Raw genomic sequence first — 7,506 nt, 5'->3', positions numbered from 1 at the left:
GCAAACTTTATTGAAGGTTTAAGTGAGTTAAATTATCCTCTGTGGTTATTTTTAAACTCCTTTTAAGAAGGACTTGCCAATTTCTCTTGCCAACCTATTTTACTGAAATTGCTTGGAAAACAACTTTGTCATAGCATTTGTTTCCTTCTCTCTACTCAAGTCTAGCCACCTACTTTGCCATTCCTTCAAGTCATTCAACAGCAGCAGTAGAGTACTCTCAGTCTAGCACTACTCAGCTGCTATAAGAGTTCAAGAAGAAATAGCAAATGGTGCTTCCCCCTCACCGAGTTTATAATTGAATAGAGAACCTGTGATGAGACAAGTAAAACTCAAAATCTCATTAAGCCGCTAGCAGTGGCTAGTGAGTGGTAACACATTAAAACATTAAAACAGATTAGTTTCTCATATTAGCCAACTATCACTGAGCAAAGGGCAGCGTCCAATAAAATGATGCACAGGAGAGATAGAATTTAATGGAGGGAGGGAGAGGTCAAGATATGAAAGGGCTGCAAACTGAGTAGGGTGCAGTCCTACCAAAGAGATGACTTGGGGAAGGCAGGCAGGGTCAGGAGGAGGGAACATAGTGAGGTGGGAGGCATGGAAAAGAAAGAAATCAGGCAAAATGGGAGATCAATAGAAGTTATAGATAAACCAATTGTTTGAGTATTCTGTAGACAGTGGTAAAGGTGTTTATTGCACCTCTATCAGGGCCATTGTGCCCTCTGGTGGAGAGGATGGAAGTGTGAGAGCGGGCAAGGGCGGAAATGGATCCATAGAAGAAATGGGCTTTGTCCTGCTGCCTCTTGAGCCCACAGCAAAAGCAGATCTGCCCAAAAAAGGAAAGCGAAAGAGAGCGTAAGTCTCTATAACACAGTGTCAAGAGGATTGAACTGAGAGGACTATAGGGCCAAGTTCTTGTCCCAGTTAAACTCAGTGATCTGGGTTCATTTTCACAACTGTACCATGAGAAAGTCAAATAATCTTACACCTCTAAAGTTCTGTGCTCTCTGATTCTACACTTTAAAGCAGTGGTTTGCGAACTGAGATGATAGATGGGGTCTGGGTACCTGCTTCACACAGAGCAGCTCCATTTTATCTGTTTACATTGAGTTTCACAAGATCACTGACCAAAACACTGTACGTGATGTAATTGCCTCAGCCACTACTTCAGAGTTTCTTTATGGCTCTTAAATCCTTACATACATCTTAGAAATGTAAATGTGTGGGAGAAAAGAAGGTAGAAAGAGGGAGAACTTGGGGGGTGGGGGTGTAGAGAAAGAGAGAGGGAGGACACCACAGCCCACGAGGGGCAGAAGAGGAAGCGACTAGATGTCTCCACTAAATCAAGCCACAAAGAGTCCTTTCTCATAACTCATACTCGTTAATGAGACAAGGTCATGAAGATCACCCATGCTACTATGTGCAGGAAGCTTATAAAGAAAGTTGGCAGATCAAAACTTATGCATCCACATTAGCTATCATTTTAGAAAATTGTACACATACTTGAATGACATTCCTTTTGTTCAGCCACTTTGGGTCCTTCGAAATCCTCCCTGGAACTTGATTAGTTTCCAAGCACACCTTTCTTAAATCTTTGTGAAACTGAGAGACTACCTTTCACTTTCTGTGAGATCAGTGGCTTGGAGCATACATCTTTGGAGTGAGCACCTTGTGGGAAAAAGGTGAGGCATGTTGATTTGAAAAGCAGATGGGGGCCAATACATGAGGCTCCAGGGCCACCACCTTTGGGAAAGACTAGACCTCTTGACATATGCCCTTGGCCATAAGGTCAAAATAGAAAACTCTCCACTTTGAAAACAGAGCCCTCCAGCTGAGAGAAATAAGGAGTAATCCAACCATGATTTAGAGAGAAGCCTATTTCTCTTTTCAAATTTTCTAACTTGACATGTTGCTGTAGTGCACTTCACATCTGATTACATTAGTCACATCGCATTATACCATATCAGATGTGACATGATGCAGTGGGATTGTGAACTATGTATAAAGATGTACCAGCAGCCAATAACTTCAACTCATTCCTGATACAGGAGCTAAGCTATCTTCTTTCCTGGTAGCCCTTGTTAATTCAGACAAAGCATCTCATTCTCTTGTCAAAGAAGGGGCTTCATAAATTTTTACCTGAGTCATCAGCTAGAACAGAAATTATTCTAGGCCTCTTGTTTAAATCAGGGATACTTTTGCTATCCCAGGACCAAATCTAGAATTTTGTCCCTCCCCAACATTTTCAGTAATAATGCCTTCAACATGTCTAGAACTTTACAATTTGCAAGATCCTTTCGAAGCCACTATCTCATTGACATTATCACGTTCTTAGAAGCCAAGAATTAGTGGAGACTTTTTTATATTTGTTTAGGTGACTCAGAATGTTCAACAGTGTCTTCATAGCCAACTGTCTGAGTCTATCTTTCTGTGATACAGAAAAATCAGTGTGACACATGCTGAATGTATGCCTGTGTCTTTATGATGGGCTGATTGCATTTGGTGCTTCACTTGAGTCAATTTTATTTTAATCTAAATACTGGTTTAAAGGAAACTACTGTAGAGATATTACAACCATGGTACACTAACTTCAAGATAAAAATTAGAAAGTTTTCTTGGTTTCTTCACAGAGAAAAACAAAGAAAATGACACAATCTTCCTAAAAAAACATAAATCTAACCACTCGCAGTATGGTAAGAACCAATCTAATTCAAAAGTTGTGCTTGATTCTTACTATAGGTTTTCTTTCTTTTGTTATTTGCAGAGAAGTGGAATAAACCTCCCTGTGTCAGAAAGGATAGTTGTGGCTCCAAGTAACAGAACTTGACTCAAGTTGCCTTTGAAAGAAAGGAAGGAAGGAAGGAAGGAAGGAAGGAAGGAAGGAAGGAAGGAAGGCAGGAAGGAAGAGAGAGAGAGAGAGAGAGAGAAAGAAGAAAGAAAGAAAGAAAGAAAGAAAGAAAGAAAGAAAGAAAGAAAGAAAGAAGAGAAAAAGAAAAGAAAAGAAAAGAAAAAGAAAAGAAAGAAAAGAAAAGAAAAGAAAAGAAAAGAAAAGAAAAGAAAAGAAAAGAAAAGAAAAGAAAAGAAAAGAAAAACGTATCAGGGGGAAAAAAGGGGATTCAGAAGTAGAACAGCTCCAGACTGACCCAGTTGGTGAATCTTGTCAAGAAGAACCAAGTATCCTGGTTCTGGCCTCAGGCTGGGGGAAAATTGCTCCTGAAATTCTAAGCTTTACATGTCGACACAGCAACTTCCAGGAGAACCTTATTTAGATGAGAGAAAACCCTTCCAAGAGCCACTATCCCTGCCCTAAATGACTTCCCCTCAAATACATGGGCCAGGATTGAGCTACACATGCTTGTTTGTAAATCAATCTTTGGCAAGAGAAATAGGATTACTCTAATTGGACAGAGGAAGCAGTCACAATAGTCACAACGTTCCATCTGTTGTAGAAGCAAACACTGAGAAATGCCACTTAGACAAGAGAAATGGCAAAGAGCAGCAGAATGAGGCCCAGCTGGAAAAATTCTTGTGGTGAGATTCAGCCTAGGTTTGTATTCTACTTGAGATGGGATGGGTCAAGAATTGGTAGTCCACCATGTCATTATCACACGCTGCTAACTGTGACCAAGCTCTCCCCACCACACCTATGTTTGTATGAATTAATTTCTCTAAATAAAATTTTTCATAATGTTCTTGAGGGAGACCCAGGAGACAGTGGAGAAAATACTAGAGTAGACTGACATTTTTTAAAGTTTGCAGGGAAGAATAAAGCATTGGAGACACATCATGCCAATGGCATTAACTTGCCTGAAATACATAATATTCTGGTGTTGCGTTTCAGCTCATGGTAGGGCAAGGCAGCCTGGGCAAACTAGGGTGAGCTGAGATCTAGAAATTTTTGAGATAAATTGTTTCTGGGAAAATGGATTTTGCCACCAAATACTGGAAGGAAGTCCTGGCTGGCAGGTAGAATGAATTCATTCACCAAATATTTATTGGATACCTACTATGGTCCAGGCACTTTGCTAGACATTGATACGCAGTTTGGAAAGTACATAACAATAAACATCTGTTTGTCTAGGTTATTAGTTGTCATGAAACAGGGTGAGGGAGAAGATGAGTAACGCAAAGGAGTACAGGGGGTCCTGATATCTATTCAAAGGATAATGTGAAAAATCTAGAAAAAGTCAATATTCACTCCAACAGGAGGAAAGTTATAGGAAGAGCTATAAACCTCTTGACTTTGAGGAACAGAAAACCACAGTTTTAAAAGTACAAGACAGGTTCAGAGCCATAAGAAGTAAGACAAATCTCCAGCTACCATGATTGAGATGCAAAGCGGACACTGATCTGCACATGGGATCTGCAAACTGAGTTAATGCAGACTGAAGTACAGGCTCTCAGCTGCCTGGGTAGCAAGATGGACTTGGTGCTGAGCCGCAAAGTCAGAACACAGAACCCTCCCAGGCTAAGATCAGGGTTGTCCTGGAGCCTGGAGCAGAGCTGAACATGTATGCAAGTCACATAGTCCCAGAGGTTAGTATTTTCTAGTCATAAGCTACCACCCTCCCTCTCACTGCCCCTCTTCCTTGGCATGCCAATCTTCATTTCTTTAATTTGGGAACTGTTGTAGCCCATTAGATCAAACAGAGTGTAACAATCTGCTTCCTTGGGGCTGTTTCTAAGGAATACCAAGTTACGCTTGAATAAGACATTTTGCTCCCCGGCATTACAGGACCTACTAAACAAAAAGAGATAGATTACTGTAATCTAGAATTTAAGATGCACACATAATGCATAAATTAACGTCAAACTACTCAAATCTAAGCAGAACTAAGATAGTTGTATAATTTAGCTGAACTTACCCCTAAAATTTATAAAACGATATTCACCCTAAGTGTAAGATGTTTGATAACAAAATACTCTCTTCTTTTATCACCATCTTTTTCCCCCTTGTAAGCGTGTCAATGATTATAAACTCCAGGCAATTGATAATTTTCCAGCAGCACAATATTCTAGAGTGTTACATAAATGCTTAATACTCATCAATTTTAATTAACAGCCTTGGCTGATTTGATTATTAGTTTCTTGGAATTTCCCATTCAAATACTGGCTCTTCATTTTGAAGATAGAAGGATATGGTTTCTCTCTCCTAACCAGAGCAAATTGCTCCACAGTATACGAATAAATTCTCTGCTTCCCAGAACCAATGGTAAATTCATAAAGCCTCATAAAACTCATGCATGACTTGCTGCTGCAGCTGCATAATTAAAAGAAAACTAATATATTGACTAGTTCTCCTCAGAATAGCATTCATAAGTCACTGCTGCTTGAGAAAAGCTGTTGCTAAAAGGATTATGGCCAATAATATTTTTACAGTTAAAGAGAAAGGATGGCTCTGGTTTGCCTTGTCCAGTCCTCTCACAGATATCCAAAATGCTCCAGTGGCTGCCTTTTTAATGTAAGTCTTGAACCATCATGACAACCATAGGAAAATAGTTATCCAATGTACAGGCTTACCACCAAAACTATTGCTTTATCCTCGTTACGTAGGCCCTCTGCCTCCCAAACCCAATCCATAGAAGGCTTATTTTTAGCAGTGACTAAAGGACTTTGTGCTTTAATTTATGCACACATATAAAATCAATAATTACTTAGTCGACCTTTTCATTCGTCTAAATTTGGCCTGGCATAATGGAAGCTGCCCACACAGTTCCCATTGAGAATGATAAATAGAAGACAGTAGTGCATCTCTATCTTCTCTCTAAGGGTCAGATGAAATCAGAGGCAGCTCACATCTTGGCCAGTCCTTGAGCTGAGCCACACAGACTTTTTTTCAAGGCAGATTTCTTTCCGATGAGCATCACAGAGGAAACCTAGCTTCAACTATGATCCAGCCTGGCTTGGTGCAGGACCATACCTTAAATATGTTTACCCACATAATTAATGAGAGCAGTTCTGGCAACAAGTGCCAGCAGCAACAAAGGGTACAATTCCCAAAATGAGCACAAAGCAAAAAGATGCTCAGACAAAAAGTCAGTTATAGACCGCCTCCACAAAGTGTGGAATAAAATGCCCACAGGTCCAGAAATGTTTCTCCATGCCCAACTTCTTCTAACACCCTCTTTCAATTCTGGAGGTTTTCCTGCTATTGTCTATTACCTCTACAATGCCAGTTCCTAACAACTGAGCAGTAATTGTACCCCCACTTTATTTTTAAAGACTAGATTTCTAACTTATAGAGGAGCACTTTTATTTTTCTTCAACTTGCTCCTTACAAGAACTTTAACTTCCTTCCTATTAGGATAACTTCAGGCAGAGATCGCTCCCACCACTAATTGTAATACATGCAAGATACTTTGTAAAGTTCTTTATATTTATTAATACCTTAAATCTTTATCATAACCCTGGTGTGGAAACTATTAGTATTTCTATTTTGCTGATGAAACAGCTGAGGTACAGAGAAGGTAAATGACCTTTCCCAAGGTCACAAAGATAGTAAGTGGTAGAACTAGGCTTGAAACCTAAGCAGTTTGATTCCGAGGTCCAAGATAATCCACGAAGCTCTCACTATTTTAAAATTCTGTATATATCATCTGATTTAAACCTCATAACAGACCTTGCTTCCCAGCCCTCTATTCACTCCATTAGGCTAAAGTGCCTCTTGGATTTTCTGCCTGGCAATATGGGACTTCTTTGGAAGGTTTGAACAAAAACTCAGTCAAAAGAACCTACTAAAACTTCCAGATATTCTCTGACACCACTCCCTGTGTTTATCTAACATTTTAAAGGAAAGTTCAGCATTTCTCAGCACGGATGCCTGGCATGTAAAAAGCACAGAGCACATCCAGAGAATGCTGACACAAGGGAGTGGTGGAGAAAAGATCACACGGCCTAGAAGCCAGGAGGGGAGGGAAAAGGAGGCAGAGTAGAGGATTTGGAACACAAAAGCCCCAGATTCTCAGGGGCTTGGTGGCCAGCTGCTCACATCTTTGCATAAAACATGGACAAGAGGCTGTCAGGGGACACAGTAAGTATGGTTCCCAGGGGCAGCCAGCAAATTGTAGAATGTGCCTTGGTGAGGAGAAGAATTCGGGAAAAAGGGAAAGAGGAGGTTTTTCTCTCGCCTGTGTCTAAGAAATGTATATTGCACAGAGCTAAGGGGAAAATCAGAACAATTCAAGTACTAAGACACTGCCTATGTTGCTTTAAATTTTCTTGGCAACATCTAACATCCTCACTAACACAGAGGGGAATCTAGCCACCTGTCAACCCCAAGACACACTACCGACTGTTCAGGGAGATATTCTAGACAGGAAGGAGCCTGCCACAATAATTATAGCACATCGTGATGGCCTTAAACAGTACCATACTCAGTGCATTATCTCAGGCCTTTTGTCTGCCCCTCTGAAAGCCATCAGCTAACTGGGCATGTTTTACTGGCCAAAGAAACTGATGTTTGGCTTTGGGTGATTTGTGAACTCTAAATTCTCATTATTCTAAAAG

The sequence above is a fragment of the Rousettus aegyptiacus genome, unplaced genomic scaffold (assembly GCF_014176215.1).
Source record: "Rousettus aegyptiacus isolate mRouAeg1 unplaced genomic scaffold, mRouAeg1.p scaffold_m13_p_12, whole genome shotgun sequence".
Classification (NCBI taxonomy): domain Eukaryota; kingdom Metazoa; phylum Chordata; class Mammalia; order Chiroptera; family Pteropodidae; genus Rousettus; species Rousettus aegyptiacus.
The sequence above is the reverse complement of the archived record's forward strand: the minus strand, read 5'-3'. Positions refer to the sequence as shown.